Source organism: Monodelphis domestica, chromosome 2 (assembly GCF_027887165.1).
Source record: "Monodelphis domestica isolate mMonDom1 chromosome 2, mMonDom1.pri, whole genome shotgun sequence".
NCBI classification, from domain to species: Eukaryota; Metazoa; Chordata; class Mammalia; order Didelphimorphia; family Didelphidae; genus Monodelphis; species Monodelphis domestica.
Window position 1 is genome coordinate 139725462 of NC_077228.1, and position 17620 is coordinate 139743081.

Sequence of the window (17620 nt, forward strand, 5' to 3'; positions counted from 1 at the left end):
TAACAGCCTTTTTTTTGCAATTTCACTTTTAAAATTCATTTTCCTCATACTTAAAAATGAGATGAATCCGTAGTTGATAAGATGTGTGCCATTTGGCAAGATAGGGGATTTGTAACCATAATGTGGCCATCACAGGTCAAGGGTCTGGTTTATCACTTGGCATTTTTTTTTTTAAGTATTGGAATAATTCTAATAAATTCCAATAAACATTTATTAAGTATCTCCTATGTGACAGGCATTTCTTTTTTTTTTTTTTTTTTTTTTTTTAAATTTTAATATTATTTTATTTGGTCGTTTTCATACATTATTCACTGGAAACAAAGATCGTTTTCTTTTCCTCCCCTCCCCCCCCCCCTCCCCCCCCCCCCCCCCCCGCCTTTCCCTCTCCCATAGCCGACGCATGATTCCACTGGTTATCACATGTGTTCTTGACTCGAACCCATTTCCCTGTTGTTGGAGTTTGCATTATAGTGTTCATTTAGAGTCTCTCCTCAGTCTTATCTCCTCCAACCCTGTGGTCGAGCAGTTGCTTTTCAGCGGTGTTTTACTCCCACAGTTTATCCTCTGCTTGTGGGTAGTATTTTTTTTTTTAGATCCCTGCAGATTGTTCAGGGAAATTGCATTGATGCTTATGGAGAAGTCCATCACCTTCGATTGTACCACAATGTATCAGTCTCTGTGTATAATGTTTTCCTGGTTCTGCTCCTTTCGCTCTGCATCACTTCCTGGAGGTTGTTCCAGTTCACATGGAATTCCTCCACTTTATTATTCCTTTTAGCACAATAATATTCCATCACCAACATATACCACAATTTGTTTAGCCATTCCCCAATTGAGGGGCATCCCCTCATTTTCCAATTTTTGGCCACCACAAAGAGCGCAGCTATGAATATTTTTGTACAAGTCTTTTTGTCCATTATCTCTTTGGGGTACAAGCCCAGCAGTGCTATGGCTGGATCAAAGGGCAGACAGTCTTTTATCGCCCTTTGGGCATAGTTCCAAATTGCCCTCCAGAATGGTTGGATCAATTCACAACTCCACCAGCAATGAATTAATGTCCCCACTTTGCCACATCCCCTCCAGCATTCATTACTTTGCATAGCTGTCATGTTAGCCAATCTGCTAGGTGTGAGATGATACCTCAGAGTTGTTTTGATTTGCATCTCTCTGATTATAAGAGATGTAGAGCACTTTTTCATGTGCTTATTAATAGTTTTGATTTCTTTGGCTGAGAATTGCCTGTTCATGTCCCTTGCCCATTTGTCAATTGGAGAATGGCTTGATTTTTTGTACAATTGATTTAGTTCTTTATAAATTTTAGTAATTAAACCCTTGTCAGAGGTTTTTATGAAGATTGTTTCCCAATTTGTTGCTACCCTTCTGATTTTGGTTACATTGGTTTTGTTTGTACAAAAACTTTTTAATTTGATGTAATCCAGATTATTTATTTTGCATTTTGTAATTCTTTCTAATTCTTGCTTGGTTTTGAAGTATTTCCCTTCCCAAAGGTCTGACATGTATACTATTCTGTGTTCGCCTAATTTTCTTATAGTTTCTTTCTTTATGTTCAAGTCATTCATCCATTTTGAATTTGTCTTGGTGTAGGGTGTGAGGTGTTGATCTAAGCCTAATCTTTCCCACACTGTCCTCCAATTTTCCCAACAGTTTTTATGAAATAGTGGATTTTTGTCCCAAAAGCTGGGATCTTTGGGTTTGTCATATACTGTCTTGCTGAGGTTGCTTGCCCCCAGTCCATTCCACTGATCCTCCTTTCTGTCTCTTAGCCAGTACCAAATTGTTTTGATGACCGCTGCTTTATAATATAGTCTGAGATCTGGGACTGCAAGACCCCCTTCCTTTGTATTTTTTTTCATTAATTCCCTGGGTATCCTTGATCTTTTGTTTTTCCAAATGAACTTTGTTATGTTTTTTTCTAAATCAGTAAAAAAAATTTTTGGGAGTTCCATGGGTATGGCACTAAATAGATAGATGAGTTTGGGTAGGATGGTCATTTTTATTATATTGGCTCGTCCTACCCATGAGCAGTTAATGTTCTTCCAATTGTTCAAGTCTAGTTTTAGTTGTGTGGAAAGTGTTTTGTAGTTGTGTTCATATAGATCCTGTGTTTGTCTCGGGAGATAGATTCCTAAGTATTTTATTTTGTCTTGGGTAATTTTGAATGGGATTTCTCTTTCTAGTTCTTGCTGCTGAGCTGTGTTGGAATTATATAGAAATGCTGATGACTTATGTGGGTTTATTTTGTATCCTGCAACTTTGCTAAAGTTGTTGATTATTTCAATTAACTTTTTGGTTGAATCTCTAGGATTCTTTAAGTAGACCATCATGTCATCTGCAAAGAGTGATAATTTGGTCTCCTCCTTGCCTATTTTGATGCCTTCAATTTCTTTTTCTTCTCTAATTGCTACTGCTAGTGTTTCTAATACAATGTCAAATAATAGAGGTGATAATGGGCATCCTTGTTTCACTCCTGATCTTAATGGGAATGGATTTAGTTTATCCCCATTGCAGATGATATTAGCTGATGGTTTTAGATATATACTGTTTATTATTTTTAGGAATGACCCTTCTATTCCTATGCTTTCTAGTGTTTTTAGTAGGAATGGGTGTTGTATTTTATCAAAGGCTTTTTCTGCATCTATTGAGATAATCATGTGATTCTTGTTGGTTTGCTTGTTGATGTGGTCAATTATGTGGATAGTTTTCCTAATGTTGAACCAGCCCTGCATCCCTGGTATGAATCCTACTTGATCATGGTGGATGACCCTTCTAATCACTTGCTGGAGTCTTTTTGCTAGTATCCTATTTAAGATTTTTGCATCTATATTCATTAGGGAGATTGGCCTATAGTTTTCTTTCTCTGTTTTTGGCCTGCCTGGCTTTGGAATTAGTACCATGCTTGTGTCATAAAAGGAGTTTGGTAGGACTCCCTCTTTGCTTATTATGTCGAATAGTTTGTGTAATATTGGGGTTAACTGTTCTCTGAATGTTTGATAGAATTCACTGGTGAATCCATCAGGCCCTGGGGATTTTTTCTTAGGCAGTTCTTTGATGGCTTGATGGATTTCAATTTCTGATATGGGATTATTTAAGAAAACTATTTCTTCTTCTGTTAGTCTAGGCAATTTATATTTTTGTAAATATTCATCCATATCACCTAGATTGGTAAATTTATTGCCATATAGTTGGGCAAAGTAGTTTTTAATGATTGCCTTAATTTCCTCTTCATTTGAGGTGAGATCCCCCTTTTCATCCTTGATGCTATTAATTTGCCTTTCTTCTTTCCTTTTTTTAATTAAATTAACCAGTACTTTGTCTATTTTGTCTGTTTTTTCAAAGTACCAGCTTCTAGTCTTGTTTATTAGCTCAATAGTTCTGTCACTTTCTATTTTATTAATTTCTCCCTTAATTTTTAGGATCTCTAGTATGGTTTTCTTCTGGGGGTTTTTAATTTGTTCATTCTCAAGTTTTTTGATTTGCATTTCCAATTCCTTGGTCTCTGTCCTCCCTAATTTGTTAATATATGCACTCAGGGATATGAATTTTCCTCTAAGTACTGCCTTGGCTGCATCCCATAAGGTTTGAAAGGATGTTTCGCCGTTGTCATTTTCTTCAACGAAATTGTTAATTGTTTCTATGATTTCTTCTCTAACTAAATGGTTTTGGAGTATCATGTTATTTAATTTCCAATTAATTTTTGATTTGGGTCTCCATGTACCCTTGCCGATCAATATTTTAATTGCCTTGTGATCTGAAAAGGCTGCAGTTAATATTTCTGCTTTTCTGCATTTAAGTGCCATGTTTCTATGACCTAGTGTATGATCTATTTTTGTGAATGTGCCATGTGGTGCTGAAAAGAAGGTGTATTCTTTTTTGTCCCTATTTATTTTTCTCCATATGTCTATTAATTCTAATTTTTCTAAGATTTCATTCACCTCTTTTACCTCTTTCTTATTTATTTTTTGATTTGATTTATCTAAATTTGATAGTGGTTGGTTCAAGTCTCCCACTAATATGGTTTTACTGTCTAATTCCTCCTTCAATTCTCCTAGTTTCTCTATTAAAAATTTGGATGCTATACCATTTGGTGCATACATGTTGATTAGTGATATTTCCTCATTGTCTATACTTCCTTTTAGCAGAATATATTTACCTTCCCTGTCCCTTTTGATCAGGTCTATTTGTACTTTGGCTTTGTCAGATATCATGATTGCAACTCCTGCCTTCTTTCTATCGGTTGAGGCCCAAAAGGTCTTACTCCACCCTTTAATTCTAACCTTGTGAGTGTCAACCCGTCTCATATGTGTTTCTTGAAGACAACATATGGTAGGGTTTTGTGTTCTAATCCAATCTGCTATTTGTCTGCGTTTTATGGGTGAGTTCATCCCATTCACGTTCAAAGTTATGATTGTTATTTGTGGATTCGCTGGCATTTTGATGTCTTCCCCTAGTTCTGACCTTTCTTCTTTAGCTTTCTCCTTTTGAACCAGTGATTTACTTTAGGTCAGTCCCCCTAGTCCCCTCCCTTGAGATGCTTCCCTTTCTAGCCCCTCCCTTTTTATGCTCCCTTCCCCTCCCCCCTCTCCTTCCCTCCCTTTTTGTGCTCCCTCCCCCCTCCCCCTCCTTAATTTTCCTTTCTTTCTTGCCCTAATGGATAAGATAGAATTCAGGATCCCACTGGATCTAGATGTTCTTCCCTCTCAGATTTGATTTCACTGAGAGTAAGGTTTAAGTACTTCCACTTCACGCTCTCTTCCTCTCCTTCTCGTATGAGAGTTCTTCCCCTCCCCTTCCCATGTGTATCTTTATATGGGAAAGTTTATTCTATTGATTCCCCCCCTATTTCTTGAAGTTAATCTTAGTATTATCACGGTTCCCCCCTCCCTTTTCCTTTTTTTGCCCCAACTTTCCCCAAATCTTCTTGATTCCCCAATCTTTCCCTATGCATGTTTCTTCTAACTACTCTTATGATGATACAATTTATGAGAGTTACACAAAACATTTTCCCCACATATTAATATATATAATTAGATGTAAATGTAGTCCTTATAGAAGAGAGTTTGACTTAAAGAGAAAGATAAGATTTATCTCCTTTTCCCTTTCTTTCATATTTACCTTTTCATGTTTCTCTTGCTTTCTGTGCTTGGATATCGAACTTTCCACAGAGCTCTGGTCTTTTCTTAGCAAATGCTTGGAAATCTTCTATTTTGTTGAATGCCCATACTTTCCCCTGGAAGTATATAGTCAGTTTTGCTGGGTAGTTGATTCTTGGTTGGAGACCCAGCTCTCTTGCCTTTCTAAATATCGTGTTCCATGCTTTGCGGTCTCTTAGTGTGTTAGCCGCTAAGTCATGTGTGATCCTTATGGGAGCCCCCTTGTATCTGAAGCTCTTCTTCTTGGCTTCTTGTAGGATTTTCTCCTTTACTTGGAAGCTCTTGAATTTGGCAATTACATTCCTAGGCGTTGTCTTTTGGGGATTTAGTATAGAAGGTGTTCTATGAATCCTTTCTATTTCTATTTTGCCCCCTTGCTCCAGAACGTGGGGGCAATTTTCTTTTATAATCTCCTCTAGAATAAAATCCAATTTGTTGTTTACCTCTGGTTTTTCTGGGAGACCGATGATACGGAGATTTTCTCGTCTTCCTCTGTTCTCCAGGTCCGTGACCTTCTCAGTGAGATATTTTCTGTTTTCTTCCAATTCATTAATTGTTTGGGTTTGCTTTATTGATTCTTGCTGTTTTATCATCTCACTTTCTTCGAGGTCCTTAATTCTGGTCATTAGGGACTGGATTTGCTTTTCAGCCTTGTCTGCCCTTGTATTGGCTGCTTCGAGTTCTTTTTCCAATTGAGCAGTCTTATCTGTCAGACAGCTGATCTCTTTCTCCCATTTTTCTTTCCAGAAGGTTTCCATCTTTTGGATAAGTTCCAGTTTGAGATCTTCCAGAGCTTGTTGATAGTTTCCATTTTGGGAGGCGTGTTCTGAATTTTTTTGGATTTCCTCTTCATTCTCCTCTTTCCCTTGGGTACTTCCACCATAAAAGTTTTCAATAGTCACTTTTTTCCCTTTCTTCCTGGAGGCTTGATTTTGGGCCATGTGAGCCATCCCTTTGGTGGTTTTATTTCCCTTTCCTTTTTGGTCTGGGGTCTGGGTTATAAGAGTGGTTTTTCTGTGAATTTAGGTTGCTTCAGACTAGTTCTTCCCAGCCTCCGAGCCCAGGTATTCAGCTCCGCCCAGATAATCCGTGCGCCTTGTTCAGCGCAGCCCGCCCGAAGTCCGCTGGCTTCTCCAGTGAAAGCGCCCTGAGACGTTTTTTCCTGGCAGTCCCCAGATCCCAAGGACCCTGGAGTGCCCCCCCAGACAGAGACGCTCCCCACTCACTCGCTGTCCCGGTGAGCGTTCAGGTAGCTCACTCTGGTTTAGTGGGGGAGGTGGGGTGGGGGAAGGGCGGCTCAGTTCACTTTTCTGTGCAAGCTTTTCCTTCTTATTTTAGTGTGGAAATGTTCAAGCCCCACGTACCTTTGCCTCTGTGGGGTACTGGGGAGTCCTTCTGTTCCTCCAAAGGTGATTTTATGCTCCTTTGATGTAGTCTATTTCGTTCGGTGCTGGGGAGAGGAAACGTGCCGCGTCTAGATTGCAGCCATGATTACCCGGAAGTCCATCACTTGGCATTTTTAACAAATTATTTTTATAAGTGTAATACTAGAATATTTATATTGGTAAGTCATTATACTCTCATGCCTTTGCCTTTTTAAAATTTAATAATATTTAATTTTCCTCCCCAGTTATATGTAAAAGCAATTTTAAACTTTCTTTTAAATTTTGAGTTCCAAATTCTCCGCCCCTCCATTTCCCCTTCCCAAGATGATAAGCAATCTAACGTAGATTTTATATGTGCAATCATGTAAAACATTTTAAAATATGGAGCACTGTCCTCACACAGGGACCATGCAAATCCTCTCTATATTGTTCCAATTTTAGTGTATGTGCTGCAAAAGTAAGCACATGCTTTTGTTTTTTGCTTGGTATAGTAAAACCAAAGTACAGGTGAAAAAAACTCTAGATTTCAAATTAAAAGACCCAGTTTATGTCTTGATTCTGACACTTAATAGTACTCTGGTTTTAAATAAATCATTTTCCCTTTATGGCTCCTTATTTTCCTATCTTTACAATGAGCTCCGTAATATTATAGATTAAGAGCTGGAAAAGATCTAGAAATCATCAAGTCTAATCCCATCTATTTGGAGGAAACCAAAGCTGATATAATTAAGCACAAGAATGTGCCCATGGTAACAGCTCCAACCCCAAAATAAAATTCTTCCTTTGACTCATATAAACAGGTGTTGAATTCCTGCATCACAACTGGTCCTACCAGATTAAAATGTAATTAGGAAGTATTTAGCAAAAGAAATGAAAATCTATTAGAACATAGTTAATGTTGATATATGAGTTTCTGAGTCAATACTTGACCAGCAGGTATCCTTATGTAGGTTTTAGTGGTATCCCCGGCCTTTCTTTTTGAGTTTGATGCTATTAAAAATAAGAAAATATAAATGTACACATTGGTCAGTTGAAAATCTATATCTCGTGCATTTCTAGTCCATTGCTTCTGTGTTAAGAAGTGGGAGGCACACGGCATACTCTTCTAGAGTTATGATTGGTCATTTCATTGATCAGATATTAATGTTTTCAATTAATGTATGTTTATTGTTGTATAAATTCTTGCTTTTGTTCATTTCATTCTATATCAGTTTATACAAGTCTCCCCTAATTTGTCTGAATATCACATTTGGCATTTCTTACTAATATTCCATTTCTATACCATAATTTATTTAGTCATTTCCCAGAGTTTAATAATCTTAAAACTAATATTTCCAATATTAATTTGTCTGTGATCTACTTTGGGGTTTGAAATATGCTGGTCAGGGAAATCTGACATATCACCAGAAATAAGGAAGAATTAGGAAAGATTATGAACAAAATGGAGTTAACCACAGCATCTGAGCTGAAGACCTCAGAAAGCATCTCAATGACTCTTAATGTCTTCTGCTCTTTCTAGAGCAGAAAGTTGAAGCGAAGAGAAATTTTGACACCACAATACTATAGTATTTCTGAATGTCCTGTTTTGGGTGAATAATTTTGGGAGATATACAATTATTTTGCTATTCTTGGGAACACTTTGAGAGAATTGCCTGATAAAGTAATAATGCCATCAAATTATAATGAAGTGTCAAATAGAGATATAACTTTACCTGCTAATATGCATATATCTGTAAGTTATTGAAGTTGCATCAAGACAAGCCTGATATACTGACAGTTTTTTCGACTTCTAATTTTAAGTATTCTTTAGTCATTAACTTTAGTCAGTATTTCAAGACAAATATGATAAATTTTTGAGTGTCATATTTTATCTACAATTTATTTAACTAAAGTACTCTAGTTCTACTTTGTGAGTTACTTTCCTGGAAAGATTTTCCCAGAAGACAAATATCATTCATTTATGTTGATTCTAGTTTTAATTTTAGAAGTTATGATTTTAAAAATATTTTTGTTTTAAATATCTTTAATTTTAGAGGTTATATTTTCTAACTATTCCCAACCTCTAGGGCCATGTTGGTGAACCTATGGCACGTGTGCTGGAGCGTGACAGAGGGAACTTTCCCCTTTCCCCTCTCTACTTATGCTTGAGGACATTTTGTGCCTAAGGATATTTCACCCCTCTGCCAGCAGCTCCTACCTCCCTGAATGCTCCTCCAGAGCATTTCCTACCTCCCCTGTCTTAGTGTAAGGGAAAGGGGCTCACATATAGTATGAGAGTTGCAGTTTGGACATTTGGTCTCTAAGGTCTCTAAAAGGTTTGCCATCACGCTCTAGGGGATGTCCCTGGGATGACTCTTATAACTTATATAGCCTTTGATCAGTATCACCTAATAAATCATAGTAGAATAAAATTAGTTGGAAAAGACCTTGCTAAAAGACTTATTATTAAGACATTTAAAGATGAAAATAGAAGGATTAGAGAATAAATATGGGAAAGATCTAAGATTTTTGTAACAAACTACCATAATGAGAAGTACTTGAATATATGAATATTTAGAGATATACATGATGGAAAAGCCTGTGTATATAATACATATATTTGACACATAGGAGGGCTTTTACCCAAGGCAGGGGGGAGGAGTGAAGCTTGTTTATGGGCAAATTACTTAACCTTTCAGTTTAGGTTTCTTCATCTATATATTGAAGGGATTAGATGATATCTAAGGTTTTTTCCAATTCTCAATCTATAATAAGCATATGTATATTAAACTAGGTTTGCCTTTGGTTTCCCCATATCTTTTGTGCAATAAGTCAAGTGTTTGCTGACTATGGTGCTTCATAGCTCTTTGGCATGCCTTGTGAAGGCAACTGATTTATACCTTTTACGTTTTGTGAAATTATAACCTGTCTGACCTTTCTTCCACCCACTACTCATTTTTTTTATGATCAACAACTTATTTTAATAGTTAAGGATCGAGTTACTTCAAATTAATTTTTTTCTCCTTTTTATCTGTTCTTCCAGCTTTGTACCAATCTTCATCTTTGCTCTGAAAAGTCAATAATCTACCCATTTCAGTTCATTCAAATTTAATTGCCATGTGTGTCACTTCCTGACTGATAGCAACTTCATTTTTTGTAATGTTGATCAGTGATCACTGTGTTCAGTCCTTACCAATCCTTTTCTGCAATTGAATTCTGAAAATGAATCTACATTCATGATGTAGAAATTTAAAGCTTTTGTGTAGTCCACAAGGCTTTGGCTGCTCTCCTATTCCTGACTCATTTTTCTCACTATATCTTGTGCCATCCCCACCTGTTCCCACCTTGGCACTGAAGTCACTAAGCACTGCTAATTAATTTGGAGGATCTTATCAAGTTCCTTGTAGAATTAGCTACCTCTCCTTCCTTTGCAACAGATGCAAGTGCATAAACTACTTATCTTTAAATTAATCTATTTTGCAAATGCTTCAATATGAGATGATCAAATGTCTATGAAATATTTTACATTATAATATGAAATTATTAAAGATGGTTATATTCATAACCTTATTGTTTTCCTGGTTCTGTTTACTTCACTCTAAATCATAAAAGGCTTCCCATATTTCTCTGAATTCCCTATATTTGTTGCCTTTTGACATGACATGATTTCATCAATGTAGGGAGCTCCTGATGAAGAAATTCTTTTACCATGAAGAGATTGTCAAAGATGGTAGAATATGAAGAAGCAATACAGCTCTCTCAAAACAACCACTATGATGCAAAAATCTTAAATAGGATACTAGCAAAAAGACTCCAGCAAGTGATCAGAAGGGTCATCCACCATGATCAAGTAGGATTTATACCAGGGATGCAGGGCTGGTTCAACATTAGGAAAACTATCCACATAATTGACCACATCAACAAGCAAACCAACAAGAACCACATGATTATCTCAATAGATGCAGAAAAAGCCTTTGATAAAATACAACACCCATTCCTACTAAAAACACTAGAAAGCATAGGAATAGAAGGGTCATTCCTAAAAATAATAAACAGTATATATCTAAAACCAACAGCTAATATCATCTGCAATGGGGATAAACTAGATGCATTCCCAATAAGATCAGGAGTGAAACAAGGATGCCCATTGTCACCTCTATTATTTGACATTGTTCTAGAAACACTAGCAGTAGCAATTAGAGAAGAAAAAGAAATTGAAGGCATTAAAATAGGCAAGGAGGAGACCAAATTATCGCTCTTTGCAGATGACATGATGGTCTACTTAAAGAATCCTAGAGATTCAACCAAAAAGCTAATTGAAATAATCAACAACTTTAGCAAAGTTGCAGGATACAAAATAAACCCACATAAGTCATCAGCTCAGCTTCCAACATCAGCTTCCAACACAGCTCAGCAGCAAGAACTAGAAAGGGAAATCCCATTCAAAATTACCTCAGACAAAATAAAATACTTAGGAATCTATCTCCCGAGACAAACACAGGATCTATATGAACACAACTACAAAACACTTTCCACACAACTAAAACTAGACTTGAACAATTGGAAGAACATTAACTGCTCATGGGTAGGACGAGCCAATATAATAAAAATGACCATCCTACCCAAACTCATCTATCTATTTAGTGCTATACCCATGGAACTTCCAAAAAATTTTTTTACTGATTTAGAAAAAACCATAACAAAGTTCATTTGGAAGAACAAAAGATCAAGGATATCCAGGGAAATAATGAAAAAAAAAATACAAAGGAAGGGGGTCTTGCAGTCCCAGATCTCAGACTATATTATAAAGCAGTGGTCATCAAAACAATTTGGTACTGGCTAAGAGACAGAAAGGAGGATCAGTGGAATAGACTGGGGGCAAGCAACCTCAGCAAGACAGTATATGACAAACCTAAAGATCCCAGCTTTTGGGACAAAAATCCACTATTTCATAAAAACTGCTGGGAAAATTGGAGGACAGTGTGGGAAAGATTAGGTTTAGATCAACACCTCACACCCTACACCAAGATAAATTCAAAATGGGTGAATGACTTGAACATAAAGAAGGAAACTATAAGAAAATTAGGCGAACACAGAATAGTATACATGTCAGACCTTTGGGAATGGAAAGACTTCAAAACCAAGCAAGAATTAGAAAGAGTTACAAAATGCAAAATAAATAATCTGTATTACATCAAATTAAAAAGTTTTTGTACAAACAAAACCAATGAAACCAAAATCAGAAGGGTAGCAACAAATTGGGAAACAATCTTCATAAAAACCTCTGACAAAGGTTTAATTACTTAAATCCATAAAGAACTAAATCAATTGTACAAAAAATCAAGCCATTTTCCAATTGACAAATGGGCAAGGGACATAAACAGGCAGTTCGCAGCCAAAGAAATCAAAATTATTAATAAGCACATGAAAAAGTGCTCTACATCTCTTATAATCAGAGAGTTGCAAATCAAAACAACTCTAAGGTATCACCTCACACTGGCTAACATGACAGCTATGGAAAGTAATGAATGCTGGAGGGGATGTGGCAAAGTGGGGACATTAATTCATTGCTGGTGGAGTTGTGAATTGATCCAACCATTCTGGAGGGCAATTTGGAACTATGCCCAAAGGGTGATAAAAGACTGCCCTTTGATCCAGCTATAGCACTGCTGGGTTTGTTCCCCAAAGAGATAATAAGGAAAAAGACTTGTACAAGAATATTCATAGCTGCACTCTTTGTGGTGGCCAAAAATTGGAAAACGAGGGGATGCCCGTCAATTGGGGAATGGCTGAACAAATTGTGGTATATGTTGGTGATGGAATACTATTGTGCCAAAAGGAATAATGAACTGGAGGAATTCCATGGAGACTGGAACAACCTCCAGGAAGTGATGCAGAGCGAAAGGAGCAGAACCAAAAAAACATTGTACACAGAGACTGATACATTGTGGTACAATCGAAGGTGATGGACTTCTCCATTAGTATCAATGCAATGTCCCTGAACAATCTACAGGGAACTAAAAAATACTACCCACAAGCAGAGGATAAACTGTGGGAGTAAAAACACGTATGAAAAGCAACTGCTTGACTACAGGGTTGGAGGGGATAAGACTGAGGAGAGACTCTAAATGAACACTCTAATGCAAATTCCAACAACAGGGAAATGGGTTCGAGTCAAGAACACATGTGATAACCAGTGGAATCGTGCATCGGCTATGGGAGAGGGAAAGGTGGGGGGGCAGGGGAGGAAAAGAAAATGATCTTTGTTTCCAGTGAATAATGTATGGAAACGACCAAATAAAATAATGTTTAAAAATTAAAAAATAATGATAATAAAAATAAAAAAAAAACCAACCACTATGGAGATTGAGGAATGACAACAATAGCACTTCAATTGAATGTAATGGACTTCTCCATTAGTGGCAATGCAGTGATCCTGAAGAACTTGGAAGGATCTACAAGAAAGAACACTATCCACATTCAGAGGAAAAACTGTGGGAGTAGAAACAGAAGAACAACAACTGCTTGATTACATGGGTTGAGGGTCTATAATTGGGGATATAGACTCTAAATGAATATACTAGTACAAACATCAACATGGAAATAGGTTTTGATCAAGGACACATGTCACATACCCAGTGGAATTGCATGTCAGCTACTGGAAGAGTGGGGGGATTGAAGGGAGGGAAAGAATATGATTCTTTTAACCAAGGAATAATGTTCTAAATTGACTTAATTAAAATAAAAAAAGAACATAGCATTCTATACCTAAAGAAAGCAGCATCAAGACTTCAGATAATACAGACTGTAACCAAACAGAATCCCCACATTTCCTCTAGAAGAACACAGAGACCAACCCTATCACAAAGTCTCAATTCAAAAAGGCTAAAAGAATGAGCATACAACAATGAAAAGATATCTATGATGAAGAATTAGTGCAGATACAATGATGCCTTCCATCACAAACCCAGAAAAAGAGAACAACAACATCAATAAGCAAAGACCAAAACAAAAACATTTCTTGGAAGAAATGAAGAGTTAAAGAATTATAGTCAAATGAAAGCACTAAAGGAAATTATTGGAAAAGATGAGAAAAGCAGAGTAAAGATTTGGATAGAGAATAAACAGCTTCATATATGAGGTGCAAAACCCAATCCAAGAGAGTCCCCCCTGTAAACCTCAAAATTCCTTAGACTTATAAATGTTGGAAATTTCACCATTGGGATATTTCATACTTGGAAAATTTCTTACTGATAGTCTATTGGAATGGGAACCCCATTGGCATGGGAGGTTCTTTCTCTTCCCTTCTTAAGATTACTTTAGGACAGAAACCCTTTGCTGAACAATGGAAAGGACTTTGACCTATGCTTAAGCATAGAACAGGAATTTCTTTGAGTCTTGATTGATTTTAGAATTGATACAATGGAGATACTTGGAATAAATCTCCACCCTATTCAGTCCTAATAGGATTGAGTAAGGGCTGCAGCCTAGATCAAAATTTAATTATTCCAATCTCTACCATACTCAAGTTAACAGGATTTAGAAAGGGCTGTAGCAAAGGAGTAAAGATTTAATCATTTGAAAATATAACCTTCAACAGACATGTGCAAAAGCCAGAAACCTCTGGGCGGTCCTGGGTTAAGCTAGAGCCTCCATTGGCATAGGGAAATTGATGAAGAGTGATTGGTAGATGGGAGAACTGGGAGGAGGAACTTGGAGGGTTTCCTTAAAGATAGGAGGGTCTGAAGCTGGAGGAGAGAGAGGAGTTTTGGTCGGGGTGATTGCGGTGGTCTCTGAGAAGGCTTGCTCTGAAGGAAGCTGAAGGTGGGGGCCTCTGAGACTGTTTCTCCATTTTGGACACGTGAGTAATAGGGACTGATCTCTTTTCTTTGCCCCAGCTATCTAAGGGCTTGGGCCTTTTGGCCCAGCCTAAACAGAAGGGGTATTTAAGCCCTATTCCCTTCTCTCCCCTTTCTCTCTCCCTCTCTATCTCTAATTCCTTTCTTACTCCTATTGTAATTAAACTCCAAAAAAGGCTGACGGCTGACTTGAGTTTTTCATTTAGGAATTACATAGCTGATTCCTTGGCGACCTTAAATTAATATATATCAGTCTTTTAAAGTGATTCCCTTGTTACACCCCCCAAACTAGAACGGATTAAACAGAAGCTAATGACTACATAAGATAACAAATATTAAAGTGAAGTCAAATATAACAATAAAAGAAAGTATATATTTCATATCAAAAAGAATTGACATTGATGTAGGTCAAGAAACAAAAATTTAATAATCATTGTACTGCTTGAAAGCCACAAGAAAAAAAAAAATTTTTCTACAAATCATGAACAAAAACTGTTCAGACTTCTTAGAACCAAAGGGCAAAGTGAAATAGTAGGAATCTATACATCATCTCCTAAAAGAAATTCCAAAATAACTCCCAGGCATAGCCAAAATAAAGAGCTTACAAATCAATGAAAAAATACCCCAAGCAACCTGAAAGAAAAAAAAAGTTGAAAGATCAAGGAACCAGTCACTATTACATAGGATTTGGCAGCTATTCAAGGAAAAGAGAGAATATGATATTCCAAAGGCCAAAAAAATATAAGCTTACAACCAAGAATAGCTTAACCATAAAAAGTAATTATAATCTTAGAGAAAAAAATGGGCCTTTCATGTAATAGGAGACTTTAAAGAATTACTGATGTGAAGCCCAAGACTGAATAGAAACTGAGATATAAATCTAATATTTAAGAGAAATATAAAATGATAAATATATGTTGATGATGTTTGCATTTAACAGAGGAAGAGAAAATATGTCTCCTCAGAAACTAGTATGTGACAGATGCCAGCCTTGAACCTAGGAACCCAAGTATAAAGAAATAATTCCTATTTATGAGAAACTTGTGTATGTGGTAAATGTTTATATGTATGTATCCATTTATATGAAAATAAAGACAAAAATAATATCAGCTTCACCAAGTCATTCCCATATGCCTCTCCCTATCTCTTCTCTACCTTTCCACATCTTATTCTTTCTATATCTCATCCCTCTCTCTCCATCTCTTCCTTTCTCCTGACTATCACCTTCTTCAATCTTCCCTCCCCTACCCCTCTATGATGGCCAGCAAAAGAGGTTAGGAAGTCTTGATTATTGATTCTTGATCCACTGTCATCCTCTTTTCAGTAATAATTGTCATATTTTTAGAGTTATTAAGGATTTTTTTCTCATTATATGGAAATTATTTGTACATTTACACTGAACTAGAATTTCCCCTGGTAGTTCATTTCTTGATAAATCTCAATCTACATTGGGTTTATATGTTCCTTGTAAGTTCAAGTGTCACATTCTCTGCTTATAATCCCATTAGATAACCAGTATTTTAATGATAAATTGCAATCACAATAGATTCAATTGTAAGGAGAAATTCCAATTATTACTTGGTTTAATAACTGTGCATGAGCATCAATAATCAATAATTATAGAATGTTTATAATAATAGAATTCCTTATAGATATCTTTGCCAAGGGAGGTTTATGCATGCCTTCAGTGTCTCAAAGTATTTAATCAGGAGTTTCTGAGACTGTGGCTTTGAAGCTATAGCTTCATCATTATGTAGCCATCATCATTATGACCACATATGGAATGAGAGGATATGAGATATGACAGGGTCTGACCATTCTGCTAAGAAAAACCTTAGATCTTCTTAGAAAGAAAGAAGGTGTCCAGTCTTGATGGGAAGAGCTGACCTTCCTAAAAAGACCACAACCCTTCTTGCCAAGAGGGTATCATATTTTCAAAGGTTTTTTTCCCCTTCAACATTTTTTGCCAAGAAAGGCCACTTTACTTGGCAGAACTCCTGTGAACTGAATTTATATAATCTTTGTTTGGGTCTCATAAAAATTAAAATTGATTCTCAAATAAAATATTATATTTTAGGAGATTTATTAATGATCATTAGAAATCAAGGAATAAAGAGGATGCAAAATAAAGACCACGTGACCATGGCTGATCAACCCATTTAAAATCCTCGCGCTTAGCTTACCACCACCACCAAGCTCAATGTCATCATGCCAAAGAGGCCCAAGAAGACCAACCACTTGCTAATTTCCTCTGTCTACAGGAAGTATGTAACAACAGGAAGACAATGGGCTCCAGGGAAATGTAGTTCTTTTTTAGGGTAACAGATTTTCAATTATACATTCCTCCTGAGATCCATGGAAGACTAGTCTCTCCAATGGATCTTGTAAACAACCAACTTTGAAATTACAATAATTTGAGGATAAGAGGAAAAGAGAACAAAATCAATGATTGCTATAAGCATCAACAAAAAGCCAGTTAGGGGGAAGTCCTCTTCAGCATAAGAGTATCCATGCAAAACAAATACATTCAACTCCACACAGTTCAAATAACCACATCCCAAAGTTCACGCTAGATCTTCTAGTGCAGCAAGTTGTCTGTGTAGGCACATTCATGGTGCCTTCTCCAGACAGTTCACTTCCTGGATTTGGAGAGGTAGCATATTTCTTAAACTAAAATTACTCTAAAAAAGAATTTAAACTTTGCATTTTAGAATAATAATACATTGCCTCCTGAAAAGGGTGATTGAAAAATATAGGTATCACTTAGGGATTGTGATATGGAAATCACTTTAAAAGACTGATATATATTAATTTGAGGTCGCCAAGGAATTCAGCTATGGCTGAGTTATGAGGTATATGGATCAATTGGCAAGAGAAAATAAAAAACATCAAAAAATCCAAATAAAAGAGAAAAGGTAACTTCTGGATGAAATATAGACTATCAAAGTCTTATGTGTAAAAATTCTAAGTAAAGGAAAAATAAACTTATAACAGGGCCTTGAATCAGGGCCCAATTAAAGTAATTTCTATCCCACAAGTCTGTAGGATAAAATGTAGTAATATTTCACTTACCTATTTGCAGCCAAGACTACAGGAAGTTGCCATACTCTAAGAGAGAAAAGGGATTAGATTATAAGAGCAAGTGGGAGCCAGGATGGAGCCAGAATAATTGATGTTGTGTATTTTATATAGAGTGTGTGGTACAAGGAAGACCTGCATTTAACAC

At 36.5% G+C, this 17620-nt stretch overlaps 1 non-coding gene across 1 annotated transcript; it reads right to left on the reverse strand.

Annotated features, from left to right (window-relative positions):
• Window positions 1–6914: 6914 nt before the first annotated feature.
• Window positions 6915–7021, reverse strand: LOC130457710 (U6 spliceosomal RNA). Its single transcript, XR_008916996.1, has one exon. It is a non-coding gene; the product is annotated as a U6 spliceosomal RNA (small nuclear RNA).
• Between the last annotated feature and the right edge of the window lie 10599 nt (window positions 7022–17620).